Here is a 19,167-nt window from a genome sequence, read left to right on the forward strand (position 1 = left end):
CAGATTGTAGAACTCAAGCCAGGCCTTGAGTAAACATGCATAATAGCCAACATGGAACTTGAACGACATCCAGTGCTATACTGGTTTCAGGTTCAGTTCAGCATATTTCCAACGGTGGTGACCACAGGAGTGTTGTGCGTGTGACCCCTCTCCTAGCTCCGGTTAGCTCAGCACAGAAGGACATTCCGATTGCTTGGGAGAATGTAAGGGAAGAGAACTAGAGCCTCTGTCTGGCAATCCAGAGAATATTTCCAGACCACCAAGGCACTACTTCTCTGAATCTGCGAAAGCCACAGTGTTACTGGGATTGAGGTTCCCCCGAATGCACATAATGCTGCAGTGATTACCTTCCAAAACAACAGATACACACAGGTCCATAATGCAAGGGCTATAGTAAATAACTCTTCAATGCCCAGGCACCAAAGAACATCTGCAAGCATCAAGAGCATCCAGGAAAACATGAGTTCACCAAACTAAATAAGGCACCAGGGACCAATCCTGGGGAAACAGATATATGTGACCTTTCAGAAGAGAATTCAAAATACCTGTTTTAAGGAAATTCAAAGAAATTCATGATAACACAGGGAAAATTCAGAATACTATCAGATAAATTTAACAAATGATTAAAATAAAAAAATAAAGCAGACATTCTAGTGTTTAAAAATGCAGTTGACATGCTGAAGAATGCATCAGAATCTCTTAACAGCAGAATTGATCAAGCAGAATAAAGAATGAGTGAGCTTGAAGAGAGGCTATTTGTGTACATAGGCAGAAGAGACAAAAAAAGAAGACTGAGGCATACCTACAAGATCTTAAAAATAGCCTAAAAAGGGCATATCTAAAGTTTTTGGCTTTGACAAGGAGGTGGAGAGAGAGCTAGGGGTAGAAAACATTCAAAAAGATAACAGAGAATTTCCCAAACCTAGAGGAATATATCAGTGTTCAAGTACAAGAATATTATTGAACACCAAGCAGATTTAAACCAAACAAGACTATTTAAGACATTTAATAATCAAACTTTCAAAGGTCAATAATAAGAAAAAACAATCCTAAAATTCATATAGAACCAAAATAGAGCCCACATAGCCAAAGCAACACTAAGCAGAAAGAACAAATACATTACATGACTTCAAACTAAACTGTAAGGAAAATAGTCACTAAAATGTCATGGTACTGGCATAAACATGGGCACATAGACCAATGAAACATAACAGAAAACCCAGAAATAAAGCCAAATACTTACAGCCAACTGATCTTTCACAAAGAAAACAAAAATATAAAGTGAGGAAAGAACACCCTATTCAACAAATGGTGCTGGGAAAATTGGCAAGCCACATGTAGAAGAAGGAAACTGGATCCTTATTTCTCACCTCATACAAAAACCAACTCAAGCTGAATGAAAGACTTAAATCTAAGGCCTGAGACCATAAAAGCACTAGATGATAACATCAGAAAAACCCTTCTAGACATTGGCTAAGGCAAAGACTTCATGACCAAGAACCCAAAAGCAAATGCAACAAAAACCAAGATAAATAGATGTGACTTAACTAAACTATAAAGCTTCTGCACAGCAAAAGAAATAATAAGCACAGTAAACAGACAACCCACAGAGTGGGAGAAAATATTTTTAAACTATGCATTCAACAAAGGACTGGTATTTGGAATCTACAAGAAACTCAAACAAATCAACAACAACAACAAAAGAAAGAAAGGAAAAAAAAATCCCATCAAAAAGTGGGTTAAGGACATGAATAGACAATTATCTAAAGAAGATATACAAATAGCCAACACATATAGAAAACAAGTGTTCAACATTGCTAATAATCAGGGAAATGCAAATCAGAACCACAATGTGATACCCACCATACTCCTGCAAGAATAGTCATTAAAAAATAATAATAATAAAATAGATTGGTGTGGTTGTGGTGAAAAGGGAACACTTTTACACTGCTGGTGAGAATGTAAACTAGGATAACCACCAGGAAAAACCGTGTGAAGATTCCTTAAAAAACTAAACATAGATCTACCATCTGATCCAGCAATCCCATTACTGAATATCTATGCAGAGGAAAAAAAGCCATTATGTGAAAAGGACACTTTGTGCACACATGTTTATAGCAGCACAATTTGCAATTGCAAAAATATGGAACCAGCCCAAGTGCCCATTAATCAATGAGTGGATTTAAAAAATGGCATATGTATATACAGATACTTACACACCATGGAATACTACTCAGCCATGAAAAGGAATGAAATAGTGGCATTCACAGCAACCTGGATGGAATTGGAGAACATTATTCGAAGTGAAGTAACTCAGGAATGTAAAATCAAACATCATATGTTCTCACTTATAAGTGGGAGCTCTTCTACGAGAATGTAAAGGCACAGGAATGATATAATGGGTCTTGGGGACCTGGGGGGAAGGATGGGAGGTAGATGAGGGATACACTGTACATTGGGTACAGTGTACATTGATCAGGTGATGGGTGCACCAAAATCTCAGAAATCACCACTAAAAAACTATCCATGCAACCAGTCACCACCTGTTCCCCCAAAACCTATTTAAATAAATAAATAAATAGTGCTTGGAAAACCAGATATCCATGCAGAGGAATGAAAATATACTCTTATCTCTCACTGTGTACAAAAATCATATCTAAATAAAGTCTTAAATCTAAGACCTCAAACAATAGAACTACTAAAAAAAATTTGAGAAAACTTTCCAGGACTTTGGACTGTGTCACGATTTCTTCAGTAATGCCCTACAAGAAAGGCAACTAAAGCAAAAATGGACAAGTAGGGTTATACGAAGTTAAAGGCGTCTGAATAGCAAAGAAAATAGTTAAGTGCAGCGATAACCCACAGAACGGAAGAAAATTTGCAAACTACCCAACAGACAAGGGATTAATAACCAGAAGATATAAAGGACTGAAATAACTCTTTGGGAAATGTCTAAGAATCCAGTAAAATATGTGCAAAATATCTACATAGACATTTCTCAAAAGAAGACACACAAATGGCAGACATATTAAAAGGTGCTCTATAACATTGCTATCAGAAAAACGCACATCAAAACTACAATAAGATACCATTTCACCCAGTTAAAATGGCTTTTATCCAAAAGTCAGGCGATAACAAATGCTAGCAAGGAAGTGGAGAAAAGGGAACCTTGTACATTGTTAATGGGAATGGAAATTAGTACAACTACTATAGAGAATAGTTTGGAGATTTCTCACAAAACTGAAAATAGAGTTACCATTCAATCCAGCATTCCCAATCCTAGGTGTAGACCCAAAAGAAAGAACATCAGTAGATCGAAGAGATATCTGGACTTCCATAATTATTGCAGTGCTCTTCACTCATAGTCAAGATTTAGAAGCAACCTAAGTGCCCACCAGCAGATGAATTGATGAAGAAAACGTGGTACCTACAGACAATGTGGTACTGTTCAGAAATAAAGAATCAAGTCTTGTCATTTGCAACAACATAGATAGAGCTGGAGGTCATTAGGGTAAGTGAAATAAGCCAGGCACGGAAAGACAAACATCTCATGTTCTACTTACCTGTGGGAGCTTAAAATTAAAACAATGGAAAGAATGGAGGTAGAGAGTAGAGTAATGGTTAACTGAGGCTGGGCAGGGAAACCCATCCTGGCAAGGGTGAGGGAGTGGCGATGGTTAATAGGTAGAAAAATATAGTTAGAAAGAATGAGTAATGTCTATTATTTCATAGCACAACAAGGTGATTGCCGTCGACATTAATTTATTGTACATCAAAAACAACTAAAAGAGTATGATTGTTTGTAACACAAAGAATAAATACTTGTGGTGATGGATATCCCATTTACCCCGATGTGATTATTATGCATTGTATGCTTGTATCAAAAAATCTCATGTACTTAATACATATATACAGCCACCATGTACCCAGAAAACTAAACAAAAATGAATACCAGTGTGTAATAACATAAGACAAATAGGAAGAGCAGAATGCCTTTCCATACATTTTCCTGTTAAAGTGGTTATCTTTTACCACAATGAAGGACGATAGTAACCTCTCTTTTATTTCTTTTCTCTTTTTTTCTCTTTTCTCTCTCCCTCCCTCTGTCTCTTCCTTCCCTCCCTCTCTCCCTTCTTTCTTCCCCTCCTTCCTTCTTTCCTTCTTTCTTCCTTCCCTCCACCCTTCCTGAGACTGTTTCTCACCACGTTTCCAGGTTGGAGCGCAATGGTTATGCACAGACGTAATCATAGCACACCACGATCTCAAACTCCTGGCCTTAAGCAATCCTCAGCCTCTCCAGTAGCTGACTACAGGCGTGTACCACAGAGTTCAGCTGAGATCCACTAATTTAGTAGAAAAAGCACTGACTTCAGAGTTAGACTGCAGCTCAAAGCCTGAAACCGTGATTTGATGTTTAAATAACAGATATTTTTACATGGCATATAACTTGCAAGTACTCTCTGTGACATGCAGGAAATACTTTGAAGCACAAGATAAAGACTTCTACATTGGAATCCTAGGTCCTTCACTTACTAGCACTGTGACCTTGGGCTAGTTACTTAACCTTTCTGTGCTTTGTGTTAAACGAAAGTATTAATAATATGTTGTGGTTCTTGAGACTGAGTTAAATGTTCTTAAATTAGTGATGGCAGAGAGTAAGTATAAAACCCTTATAAAAAGTCCTTCCTATTATTACTATTAATTTATGTTACTATAGGAAACTTTAGTGATATCATAGAATTTTGGAATTGTAGACTTTGAAATCAGATATATCTGAATTTGATTTCATTATATTTTACTATATATATTTTCAAAACAGTATCTTAAAATTATTATGAAGATTAAGTAAGGCATGTAAAACACATAGCTCTTAATAATATGTATACTTGCATATAATATGTATGTAAGCAAGCAAGATGTCAGTAAAGGCCTTCCAGCTATTTTCAGAATTAGGATCATCTTATCAGGAGATGCTGCATTCACTCAAATAGACAAGTCAAGCCTTTCATGGATATCAATTAACAATAATCACCAGGTAGATTTGATGACTAAGAAGCAACAGGAGCCACTTCAAATGAAACATTTCATCACTTAAACTTAAAAATTTCTTTGCAATTTTACTGTAGAATTATCTTTGTTTTCTTCAATTCAGTTTTTCCTCTGACTTGATTCTCATTTAAGTTTTCTCTCATCTCTTCTCTCTCCTCTTTCAGAAACAAGATAGAAGAGCTCAACTTTCATGCAAAATAATATGAGTGACTTTGACTGTCTTAGATAATTCTGATGCCAGGTGTAAATATAATACATGTCTTATAGAACTAAAATCATATTTCTGTCCTAATGTCTTTTTGTTATTATCCCATGAAATAAGAATGGATATCTAGATCTAACTAAATTAACTGGAATATTCAGAAAAATATTACAAATTTTTTTTAAAAATCAAACTTCAAATTAATTTTAGAAAGCTTCAGGGAATACTTAGTTACTTTTTCATTCACTCTAGCTGTTAAGACACATAACAATTTTAAGAAGTGATTTGAGAGCTTTACATTTTTTAAAAAATCTGTGCTATAATTTTATGAAAGGCAAACTGCTATCAAGTGATATATCTTCTTTTATTTTTCTATTGTGGATACACATCAGAAATGGCATGAGGCCAGCTGTGACCCCAAATATGAACATCAGCAAAGCTGAAAATTAGAATCTTGAATGTCTCCAAATGGTGTGACAATGAGAAGCTGCACAAGAATAAGCCTTTTATTTTCCCCACCGTGCAGAACATCAGCTAACCTAATCATTGGAGCTGCTAGGAAAATGCAAACTCTCACAAGTGTAAATATCACTTAAGGGCAATGTGGGAAAAACCGTACACCCCAAGGGACAGGCAGCCCTCTTTCAGAACTTAATTTTGGTTGAAATTAAAACATATATTACTGAACCTCAGGTCAGTCTTCCATAAGAGGCGAGAATAGCACTACCTTGCAGGATGGCCATGAGTATTACAGGAGGTAACATAAACTAGCCACAGGGAATGGCCTGGCAAATTGTGCTTGACCAGTTACTCATCATTGCTCTGAGGGTTTCTACCCCTGTTCTCTTTGCATTTATTTTTCAAGGGTCATTTTCAACCCTCTAATGGAACTTTCCATGTTAAAGCTCTTTTGCTCCGGAGAGGAAGTTAAATGTGGATTTTCATCTATTGCTCTTCTCACATCTGAAAAATTACTAACTCCACATCTTGTGGATCCTCTCCCTCTATCCCTTTTTGATCCTTTGGTATTTTGTTCCCCATTGTTAACATCGGAGGCGCCATCATGGTCACATCTTTGGGGAAAAAGGTCTTATTGACCAAATGCAGTAGCTGTGCAGTTTTTCCCGTGAATTTATTGTTACTAAACAAATTCTGCTTTGCCTAAGGAAAGCAACAGTTTAACAAAATATTTTTTGTTGCACATTTTTAAGAGTCAAAAACAGCACTTTTGAAAGTGCTCAGTCTTCCTGAATAATGGGTTCTGCCGGTAACTTTTGAGGATAAACACTGGGGGCTTTCAACTGCAAGTGAAAGACCATTTGTGAAGGCATTACCTCCAGGGGCTAATTGCAGTTCAGGATGTCAGCTCATTCCCACCTGTCTGGTCTTTGGCAAAAGATTGAGTCAGATTTCAGAAACATTTCATATCAAGGTACAAATAAATGCTAACCCCAAGGGAAGCATCCACTTAAAAAGCTCACGGGTATTTACTTGGTCCTGGAGCCTGACTGCATGTCAAGTCCTTTCAAGGACAGATGGAGCTTCCCCGCTAGTGGTGCTGTCTGATTTACTTTGTTGGAAGACACGGTCTTATTATTATTTTAATGCCCTTGCTGCCTAGTAACAGACACGGATTGATTGCTGCTGCCGTTGATCCACAAATTTGCATTTGCCTGGGGTCCTGGAGGATGCCAAAGCTGACCAGGACTCATCCATCATTTTCCTGGACAGGGTTTACAAATACACTGTAACCCAGGTGCACAAAGCTGAGGAATGTGTTTTGAGTGGGTATGGTGACGATTTTTAGATTATGTTGCCCACTTCGGTTTCTTAGAAACAAAAATAAACAGGGAAGTAATAAATGACAGTTGTGATACGGTCATTCTTATTCTTTTCAGGTTGTGTATTTATAATGCCATTTAATCAAAACATCTTACTTACAACCTACATTCATGGTTGTTCTCACTGTGAAGGAAGGCTTTCTTTGGCTTTTTCATTTTTCCCCATTTTCTTTTTTAGCACGTTATTGGTTTACATGTTTCTTTCTAGATGGACCGAACACTCTTAAATTCTTTCTCCAAGGAAACAAAGGCAAAACAAACTTTCTTTTAACTGTATTATATATCTCCTTTATGTCCCCATAAAGCGCAGTGCTAAGATGCTCTTTCATCCCAACACCTGCGTTTTATGATTCTTATGATAGAATATATTTTATTTGTGACTCCTTAAAGCGGATTGAAATGCAAACAAAAGAAATGGGATTCATTTAAAATGAAAGGCAGATTGGCAATATGTTTATCTGGACTAATATTTTTAAATACCTTTCAACCTAGAAAAGATTAATGTAAGCTCTAACAGATAAATCTTATCAGCCATTTATTTATCACTCATTCTTTTTATTACTTTTCAGAACTACAAAGGTTTAACTAACTATACATTAGCCTTTAAAATGGTAGGTATTATAACTTTCAAACCCAAGAAATACCTGCTAAAAATCAAACAACCAAAAAACTATTGAACTCCCAACTCAGGTCCACTGTAATTAATTAACTAATCAAGATGATAAGAAAATGCCTAGTGGAAGTTGATTGCAATATCTCTTCTGTAATTGTTGCATAATGACAACATCAAAAGTGAATCTTCATAATGAATCTCTGTCTCTCTCTCTCTCTTGCTATGGAAGATAGAATAAGGAATATAAATCTTTGTAGTGACAGAGTTTATAGACTAGCCTTAGGACACATAAGAATGCCAAAGGGGAAAATATATAAAAAAATTTTTAAACACAACATTTGGGCCAGTCGTGATGGTTCACGCCTGTAATCCCAACACATTGGGAGGACAGGAGTTCAAAACCAGTCTTGCCAACATGCTGAAACCCCTTCTCAACTAAAAATACACAACTTAGCCAGGCATGGTGGCAGGTGCCTGTAATCCCAGCTTCTTGGGAGGCTGAGGCACAAGAATCACTTGAACCTGGCAGGCAGAAGTTGCAGTGAGCTGAGATTGCACCACTAGAAAAGGTTTGCTGAAAACTACACTGCTAATTAAATTACAAGACTTGGGGGAAAATTATCAGTTTGACCCACTCACTCTTCAGAGTTATTTAGAACTGGATGTAGGTACAAGAATGGTGGAAACTGGCCAGAATTCAACTTTAAATATGATGGTCTTTATTTTTATAATTAACCAGGACAGGAGAAACTACGTAATGCAGCCAAAGATAACCTATCACTGTACTTTATGTTGCAAAGCACCCTCTCCTTACAAGATTGTGCTTTCAAGGTTCATTATTTGTACAATACTCTATAAGGAAATTTCTCCAAATAAAGAAGTCTTGCATTTAAATTTTGGGGTTCAGTCTTTTCTTAGAGGCAGTATGCCTTTAGGCAACATCCTATCTCTAAAGCTCAGGGAACCTCTTTGGAAGAGGGACATGAAAAATAAATCTACCTTATGAGGTCATTTAGTGAATAAAATATCAAAGTCCTTCACCTAACACTGCTGCTATGTTCTGGAATAGGTAGGAAGTTACATTGGCCTATTGCTTTAGTAGAAAGAATAAAAGTTTATTCTTTGTAGGTGAGGGGTCCAGGGCATGATGGTAACAGTCTTTATGCTAAGAGTCAGTGGCTGTTCAATCAGCACCACGTTTGCTCAATGCAAGCATTAAAATGTCTCCTTTGCCTTTCTTTCTTCTACATTCCTTTGCCACCCTCCCCACCCTGTGTCTGCTGTCATCATGCCTTTGGGTAAAATTTTATCTGGAACTACACATTTTTCAGGGTGGGGGAACTGAACATACATAGGTCCTTATTTTGTCCCTCCTGCTGATATAGATGACCTCTTGGCACCCCTAGGTGAAGAAGGCTTGAATAAAGGTGTTGGAAGCAATGAAACACCTTACACCACTGATGAGGACAGGGAAGAACAAATAAGGGAGGTAAGGAAGACCTCACCTGGTTTCAAATCTGTGATGCATCACTTACAAACTATGTGACCTTAGGAAAGTCACTTAACTCTCAGTGGCTCCATTTCTTTATTTGTAAAACGGGTGATATTTTAGGAGTGCTATAGCAACAAGACTCTTAGAAACATTAAATGAGTTTGTATTTATCAAGCACTTAGAATAGAACCTATCAGGACTATTAAAATGTGGGTAAGTAAAATCAGATTATCTTTATTATGTAGGACGTTTTCCCCTAGTTAAGTTTGGCTTGGACTTTCAAATTAGGAGTTGGATTTCCCTAATCAGCCATTCGAAAATTGATTTGATTGCTGCCAGCTTTATTACAGGGAGCACACGAATGCCTGATAAGATTCCATCCCTTTAATAACCTAATTAAAAAGGAAAAAAAAGCAACAAGAACAAATAATCCATCCTCTCACATTCTATTCATACGGAGGGACCCCTCGGAGTGATTATTTGATATGAAATTAAGTTGCTTATGCATTGACTGCAGGTAGATATTAGATCCACTTAGTCACAGAAACACCTCTGTAGTTTCACACAGACAAAAGCCAACTGCTCATTCTGGGGAAGCCCTGAGGATGATGACCAACACAGGCTTAGAGGAGTTCCATGTGGAAATTTGCAAAAATGTGGGAAGACACCAGCCACTTCTGGGCAGGAATTCTTAAGAGAAGACAAAAATCTCACCTTTTAAACAGACAGAATACGCTTTTTATTGTTTCTTTTCAAAGAAATTGTTCTGGCTCCCACTGACTCAAAGCAAAAATGAAACTGGGATTTTCAGGCTGCATTTTGTCTTCGTTTGAACAATGGTATGAGTTAAACTTTCTGTTTATTTCTTTCATTTGGTTCTAAGTAATCAGTTTCTGAATAAAATGCATGTGGTCACTTGTAGAATTAGTAAGAGAGCTCCATGTAATTTTAAAAGAGATTCATTTAGAGCAAATTGAAATATGACATGACAAGTCAGATGAAAGGAACAGGAGCCATGGCTCTAGATAGGAACTCTCTGGGCTTCCCTTGGGAATCCTGACCCTGCTCTGCATGGCATTTTCTGTCTCCTGGCCCCTGTGGGCTCGCCTGCCAGATGATAGCACACTGAGGTGTTGGAAAGATTAGGGGATGTGCGTCATGCAAAGCACCTTTGATTAGACCTGACATTTAGCAGGTACTTAAAAATATTTATTTCTTTCTCTTTATTACCATAAAAGCTAGGCTGACTATGTGTATAAGTACCAGGTACTACAAGAGGTTTAATAAGTGCTCTTTAAAATTAGCTTTTAATGTTTTGGGTGCATGCATCTTGAATAATTTGATATGATTGTATGTGGTCACACTTCCCACCTGCCCCGATACACTACAGAAATTTAAAAGTACTGAAGATAGAATTTTGGATTGAGTGAACTATCAGGTTTTCAACTGTCCTCATTGACATACCTCAAATATGTTATTTTTAAAAATCTCTACGCTGTCACTATTCTGTAAGTCAGAAACTGTATTAAGCTTTGGTATTTAGATGGAATCACAAAACCTTTAGACATACCCCACTTTTATACTTGCATATTTAATTTAGGCTGAGTGAGTTGAAAACTCTGCCTCAAAACTGCCAACCTACTAAAAAATGAGAAAACACATAAAGGAAGATATTTGTGTTCTGTGATCAAATTCATGGAAAACTTGCTGAAGTGGGAAATAAATAATGTCTCTCAGGATGGGCACTGTTCTGCTTAATGGATTATCAAGCACTTAGTAAGAAAAAAAATACTGAATTTAAACAGTGATTTCCTTTCAGGAATGAAGATTTGGTCTAAGATCACACAGAGAGCAAGAGGCTGGATCACTAAACCACCACCTGGCACCCTTGCAAGGAGCCGGGACCTCATTCTGACCTCTTATTCTTGAATATTGTTCATCTCTTGTTACCTAACCCCACCCCCAGATAGGGGCCATGTCTTATCAACTCTGCCTCCTTAATCTCCTCTCTTCTAGGATGAGGCAACTGATGAAGGCTCCTTTCCCTCAACTATTTCAACAGCCCTGTTCCACCGCCCTCTGACTGTGCCTGCCAAACCCTCCTTGCACTGCAGTAAGCATGGGGCATCTGAAACGGCCTCCAAGGCCCTGCTGAAAGCTCTTTAGTGCCTGGTTCTTGGCTTGATGTTGAAGTCTTAGCTCCAACACAGCACTCCATACTTCTATCTGGAGCCTTAGTCCAGGCATTTCTCCTCCTAGCCGTTCTTCCCCTGCTCTATGCTCTGGATGTCCCAGTTAACACTTGAGTGTGCCACTACTCCTCCTGTTTGCTTGCTGGTGCTCTCTTTAGAATGTCCTTTCCCTTCCTTTCTTCTTTTCTCTTAAAGGTTTTTACACCGTCACCTCCCCCATCCATCCCTGTCCCCTGCCAGAAGAAACACGGTCCACTACTCACTTCTTTATAAAGCTTTCTCTGATGGTACTCTCAAGCACACTCCTCTTTGGTTTACTCACAGTTTCTCCTAAAAAACACTCTAAAGACCCTTCTGCACACTAATGCATGTATATGTTTATTTCCTTCATGAGACCATGAATGATTTGGAAGGAGAAAAGACTCAGACACACTGCATAGGGAATCTCTAGAATACATATCACACTAGTAATGCCCCCTCTTGAGAAAAGGGAACCTAACTTCTGCACCCCAGGTTGAGTCATTGGCTGAGGATAAGTAGGTATGTTATTGCTTTTGTATTCTCAGGACCTAACACACTGAAAGCATGTACTTTAAAACAAATGAACCAACAAAGAAAACAACACTTGGGAAATAGTTGGAATAACTAATAATTGAGAAAATGAATTAATAAGTGGGTGAGTGAATAAAAGAATGAGGAGATAACCCTAGAATGCCACTCTCTGTGTGATTTTTATGTTTACATGGACTTTAAACTAGACACAACTATTGCCTATTGTTGACTTAAGTAACTGTGCATATGGAAGCTGATTACACAGATGAAGCTGGGTAGGGGGAGCCAGAATGCAAGTCACACCAGCATTGTCCCATTTTGAGAAAAGGGGGCCTAATTTCTGCACTCCATGGCTAGTCTCTGACTGAGGTCTACCCCCCTGGTAGGAAAGGGCGGAGTTAAAGTGACAACTGTTAATTGTTACCAGACAATAGCCACAGCAGCTGGGAGATGGGGGCATTGATTAATAAAGCTTTTCAATGACATATTATTCTTTAACCATTTAATGAGGAAAACAAACACATGTACTGAGATGCATGGGCATTCCCTGGGATAGAACTCTATGAAGAATATCCTTGCTGCTGCCCCACTGAGGCACCAGAATAAGTTCATGAGCTTGCTACTATGCATCATCTCCTGCTACGAGTACATACACAGACACGGACACGGACACGGACACGGACACGGACACGGACACAGACACAGTACCACCATTCTCGAAGCCTTAAAACATGGTTTTTTTAAAGTGGAACAATTGTGAGTATCAAGTGCTAAAGCTGTGACATTAGTATTGAAGCTCTGATTGGAAACCTGGTGGTATCACTAATTGATTATGCAGATTCTGCCACCGTGGTTAAATTACTGAGATGATGAGAATCTCAATTTTTCCATCTGTATGGTGGAAATGAAAATGCATTGTGATTTTGAATTAATTATTTATCATGTGGGATTTAACAAAATTTTAAACATTTTTAGCATCTTATTAAGTTATATCATTATTGTCTTTTTTGGGTATTGTTGGGTCTTAAGCCCCATATGCATTAGGTATTTGTCCTAATGCTCTCCTCCCCTTGCTCCCTCGCCCGACATGCCCTGGTGCATGATGCTCCCCTTCCACTTAGGAGTGAGAACATGCAGTGTTTGGTTTTCTGTTTCTGCGTTGGTTTGCTGAGAATGATGGTCTCCAGCTTCATCCATGTATCTGCAAAGGACATGAGCTCATTCTTTTACATGGCTGCATTATTGTTTTTATTCCATCTATGCTGCCCTTATTAAAGACTAAATATTCTTGAAAAATAGCACGTTGTCTTCTAAACTCCCTGCAGATTTGCACTGGAACACACTAATTCTGAAGAAATGGATATATATAATGTATACGTTATCATGTTAAAATTTAATACATTGGCCGAGATAAATTTTGTGAAAAGCAAGCCAATTGAGTTGGCATCAACTTGGCAAAATAAATCTGTAATTATTAACCATTGCTACTTACTATGTTTCATTTAATTCTAATTTTGGTGCCTCAAGGGAAATTTTGCATACTATATAAACATTTTTAGTAGTTAAATATACTTCTTCAGAAATTGTTTAAATAACTTTTTATCCTGTCCTTTCTTCAGTTTATTACGTCTGCATTGTTTTATTTGAAAAAGTAGGCCAGGCGCGGTGGCTCACGCCTGTAACCCCAGCACTTTGGGAGGCCGAGGCGGGTGGATCACGAGGTCAAGAGATCAAGACCATCCTGGTCAACATGGTGAAACCCCGTCTCTACTAAAAAAACTACAAAAAAATTAGCTGGGCATGGTGGTGCATGCCTGTAGTCCCAGCTACTCAGGAGGCTGAGGCAGGAGAATTGCCTGAACCCAGGAGGCGGAGGTTGCTGTGAGCCGAGATCGCGCCATTGCACTCCAGCCTGGGTAACAAGAGCGAAAGTCGGTCTCAAAAAAAAAAAGAAAGAAAAAAGAAAAGAAAAAGTAAAAATTGGTAAGAAACATGTGAATGAAACAATAAGGGCTCATAAAGTAAATTAAGGTATTTTCTGGAATACAGATTATACACACTAACATTATGATGTGTATAAAATGACATTGAATGACGTAGAAAAATGCTCACAATATTTTAAGGAAAAGTGTGTAGCCTGTGACATAGTATATTAAGACTGATCTCTGAGTCTTAAAAAGTCTGAGAAGATACACATCAGAACAGTGTATAAGGCTAGAAATACTGATAACTTTTATTTTCATTCTTTTTGGCATTTCATATTTTCTAAATTACATTCATCAAATATATTATTTAATTAAAAAAAAAGTTAAGAAGTGGTAGACAGTTTGTGAGCATTGATTTTCAATGCATTGACTAATGAAAACTGTTCCTAACAAGCAAAACTAATTCAAACTAAGTAAACCAAACAGGAAAGATTCTAGCATCTTCCTTTAATAGTTACTTTTAGGTTATATTTCTGCCATATTTCTTTCTCAAGTACTCCTCAAATGATGTAACTTGACCATTTCAAACTCAACTCCCACACAAATGTGTGACCCATTTCTACCTTTCTGCCCTCTATCGAGACCTATCGTAAATCCCAGCATTCTTGCATGGCACTATCACTGTCCCTCAGGTTAAAAGTGATCTCCTTGTACTTCTAATTCCTGAGTCACCAGCCATGGTCTCTTCGAAGGACTTGCAGCCAGTCAACTCCAGTTCAGAGTTTAAATTCCAGATTTGCTACAGAGTTACCTTCTGACCATGGACAGGTTTCTTTACTTCTCTGAGGCAATTTTCTTACTAATAAAAATTGAGCTATAGCTGCATTTGCCTTCTAGAATAGTCATAGGAATAATGAGATAATAATTACATACGTCCCAGGGTGATTCTTTGCATATCCTAGGTGCTCATTAAATTTCAGTTTCTTCCTTCTCCTCCTACTACCTTTGGCCTCATGCTCAGCAATTAATCTGTTAACAATTATTTATAGCTATTTTTAATATGTTATCCTTTCTGTTGTTTATGGCTCCTTTTTTTAATAAGAAATTCAGTTCTGTTTTATTGGGATAGGTAAGTAAAAAGTCACTGTAAGTGATAAATCTACTCAAAAGTTCATGTAGAAAGACTTAAGCATAGACCCGTATTTCTTCCTCTCACAAAGCAACCAAGGAAGTCATCCCCATGAAGTCTGAGTTTGTGCTTTCTCAACTTTCCCCAAGCGCAGATAAAATTATACACATCTAGGACATTTGCTACTGTTTTTTATTTTATTTTTGTTTTGTTTTTGTTTTTGTTTTGTTTACAATTTGTTTTCTCAATTTATATAAAAGCACAAAGGTATATGCTTTTAAAAAGTTTTATAATATTTAATTATATGTATATATCCTTATTACTTTAATCATTATCTCTTGATAATCATTTAATTACTCATTATGGCACTTCATTGCCTAAAGAAGAGCAAGTTCTCACTTTCTTCATTATAAGCATTATCCCAATTTTGTAGCTAGAGGAGCGGCCTTAATCTGAGGGAATGTAGCTCCTTTTCCCACCTTCACTGGATGAGTTAGGATCAGTCAAAGGTAGTAACAGCTGCTTAATTCTCCTTTGCCAGCAATGGGTCCAGGGATGGGAATGTGACTCGGTTCTTTCCAGTAAAAGATAAGGGAAAGTCTAGCAGGTACTTCCTTTTACAGATTAAAAAGTCACAAATTTTGGTGAAGAAAACATTGTGACCTTGTTTCTTCCTTATTACTGGCATGCCATCAGATGTGGGTTTTGACCATGAAGAAACTGTAAAATTTCAGCAGTTCCCAATAAGTCCTCAGTAAGCTATTAACCATGAACTATCAAGTTTCAATTTTCTTGTAAATTAAACAACAAACATCCTCAGGATGTAAAATTCTGTTAACTTTGCATTCTCTTAATTGCAGCCAAAAGCCTTGTAACAGTTACACATATTGTAGGAAGTTGTAAGTGTGAATATTTTTATTGCTCAATTGAATGTATGAAGCTTACATATGAAACTCTGGTGAGTGCTGCCTTCTTTATTTCTGTTGTCACTTGGCCTTTTTTAGTCAATAAAGCCCTGCTCCTTGGGATCATCCAGGATATTACTAAGTATTGTGGATCTATAATTCACAGATCTGCAATCTCTACAATCTGTTTATAATGCTAAACAGACGTTATTCCTCAAAGCAAACTTGGAAATTAACACTTGGTATAGCATACATTCTGTTAATGAAGTGGTTTTGGAAACCCATCTTAAAATACAAGTTGTTATGCTTTAAGACATATTTTAATTAGTCCATTTTAATTAGTCCCCCCTGTTTTCCTCATGAGCCTTGGTTGAGGCCCATCTTTGCTGAGGATCTTGGTGATATAAAATAATGGACATGCAAGAGGTCAGTGATTGTTAAGTTATGGTTCCAGGAACAATCCTACGCCAAGCTCCCCTGGAGAAATGGTCATTGCGTAATGAAGAAGGATGAATGAGGTCATATTAATTGTTGTTTAATCTGTACAGTTTCTTTTTCTCTGGATCTGGCCACCGAAACTCTACTAATCAAATTTTAAATTACAATACAGCTTTGAGTTTATTTATCTCTCTAGACATGATATGTTTTATTTCCTCAGGGGTAGAAGGGAATCTGTCACATCTTTTGGGTTGAAGTGAACCTCCACAATGCATTGCTCCTGTGGAAGCAAAACATTTTAGGGGAATTGAAACAAAACCTTTACGTCCCTATGGCTGGGAGGTGCTCATGGAAGCAGAGCCCTTGCAAGGTGCACTGTGAGTAGAGTTCCTCAGGCCTGCCAGGAATCACAGGTAGCACATAGGCATGGACACAGCTCAAGGATCCCAGTGAGACTTGAGACATTCTCTGAAAACAGAATGGAAAAAAACATAATGAAATATAAGTGGAAGTCAGAAAACAGACCCTGGCAACCATTGCCCTTTCTCCCTGTGTAAGTGGTAATGTCAAACAAATGCCTTCCAAATTTACGGGACAAGAAGGGAGAAGGAGAAAATAGAAAATATTTTGCAGTTTTTGAAGAATAAGAGAGCCTTTTCCTGAAAAGTTTTCCCTGTAGGTCAAAAGTCTCTAGTTACATTCATCTGTTCATTTATTTTTCACTAATTGTTCTACTGTTTGCTTACTTCGAGCAAATCTTATTGATGGGGGACTATAACAGACACTGAGATAAACAAGGCAATGTTTCTGTCCTTAATATGCTGTCAATGAAATCTTTATTTTTAAATCAAATATTAACTTTAGTAATTCTTATGCAGTACTTATTTTTGACAGAATGCTGTTATCTGCTGAGAATATAAACAGATGTAAAAACAGTCCTTTTTGAATTCACTTAAGCATTCCTTGAGGATCTTGTGATATGCCTTGGCCAGATTCTGACATAAAGTGTTGGCTCAGAAGTCAAAAAATTCATAGAGCTTTTAGGAAAAGGGAGCAGTATTACTAAACTGGGATGTGCGAAGGAAGTAAAAAATAGGTTAAGGGAATGCACCTTAGGCAAGAAAAAATGCATCAGCAAGCCACAGAACTGGAAAGGCACAGGCCCTATATTGGCAAATATAAGTAGGATAGTTTGGATTGGGTGTGGTGGCTTACACCTGTAATCCCAGCACTTCGGGAGGCCGAGGGGGGTGGATCGCAAGGTCAGGAGTTCGAGACCAGCCCGGCCAGCATGGTAAAACCCCGTCTCTACTAAAAATACAAAAAATTAGCCAGGCATGGTGGTGCGTGCCTATAATCCCAGCTACTTGGGAGACTGAGGCAGAAGAATTGCTTGAACCCGGGAGGCAGAGGTTGCATTGAGTTACGATCACACCACTGCACTCCAACTTGGGATGACAGAGCAAGATTCCATCTCAAAAAAAAAAAAAAAAAAAAAAAAGAAAAGAAAAAAAAAAAGTAGGAGAATTTGAAAGTCCAAGGCTGAACAGCTGGAAAAGTAGCCACTCCCCACATCTTGGTTTCTTACATTTCTTTGTGTTATAAAGTAATGACGGCAGAAGAAATTCAAGCCTGACGGGTCTTTTCAGCTGTGGTATGACTTGGCGGGAAGGCATTCTTTAAAAGTAAGAAGGAAGAAACGCCCTGAAAGGGAGAAACATGAATTTACCAATCTGCCATTTATTTTAAACACATTTAAGAGATGTGCAATGTGCCAGAAACACAGTGTACAAACATAAATGAGATCATCCTCTCCCTTTTCTCCATAAAGTAAGGGTCCACTGAGGAAGCGTGGCCAACAGGTGTGATGGGGAATCACCAAGAGGAAACTGAAGGAAGGAGCCACCTGCTGAGCGGCTTCTTCTGTCATGAGTGTGGTTGATCTGGGGTGCTCCATTGCCAAGATTTGTAATGTGACTAGACTGTGAATTATACATAGAGGTGGCTCAGCAAACTACAGCGGGTAGACCAAATCCAGGTCACCACCTGTTTTTGTATGGTCTTCCAGCTAGGCATAGCTTTTACATTTTTTTTTTTTTTTTTGAGACAGAGTTTCACTCATGTTACATTTTTAAATGCTCCAAAAATATCAAAAGAAAAATAATATTTTATGACACAAAGAGTTAGTGTCTATTAAGTTTCACTGCAGCATAGCTAGGCTCACTTGTTTATGTGATATCTCTGGCTGCTTCTGCATTAAAATGCAGAGCTTGGTAGTTGCAACTGAGATTGCACAACCTGCAAAGCCTGAAATACTTACCACCTGGTCCTTTACAGAAAATGTTTACCCATCTATAAAAGAGAATAATTACCAACTAGCTGGTTCGGGCTTGAAGTGTCTGGGTTGGCTGCCCTGAAAGGAGTGAGGGAGGGGTACCACCTTCCCCGGCCACTACGCTATGTCGACACAGTGCCCCTGAGTATCCCAAATCATGGCTCCAGCTGTGACTCCTCATTATTGACCTCCTGCTTTGTTTGTCACTCAGATGAAAGCCCAGGCTACCTTGACCCTCTGGAGAGGACTTTCACTATTCCAATGGAAAGGTAAATATTTACCCTTCTGTTGAAAGTGTTTCATCACAGGGGTGCCTTAGAATCAATGCATTGCAACTGAAGGAGAAAGTATTGCTTTACACCCCAGTGTGCTTATATAAGCTGGGTGACTGCGATGACCCAGTGCAGATGGATAAATAAAATCCTCGATTCTTTTCCAGAACCGCTGTGGCCAAACCTCTGTCCTGTTTCTGAATTCAACTCATACTTTTAATT

At 38.0% G+C, this 19,167-nt stretch overlaps 1 long non-coding RNA gene across 1 annotated transcript; it reads left to right on the forward strand.

The window, feature by feature from the left end:
* The first annotated feature begins 666 nt into the window (after positions 1-666).
* Positions 667-13,609, forward strand: LOC116538554. The gene is made up of 3 exons (XR_004263684.1): positions 667-760; positions 11,633-11,639; positions 13,594-13,609. It is a non-coding gene; the product is annotated as an uncharacterized LOC116538554 (long non-coding RNA).
* The last annotated feature ends 5,558 nt before the right edge of the window (positions 13,610-19,167 follow it).

The sequence above is a fragment of the Sapajus apella genome, unplaced genomic scaffold, assembly GCF_009761245.1.
Source record: "Sapajus apella isolate SASKATOON/1434 unplaced genomic scaffold, GSC_monkey_1.0 scaffold120, whole genome shotgun sequence".
Lineage (NCBI taxonomy): Eukaryota > Metazoa > Chordata > Mammalia > Primates > Cebidae > Sapajus > Sapajus apella.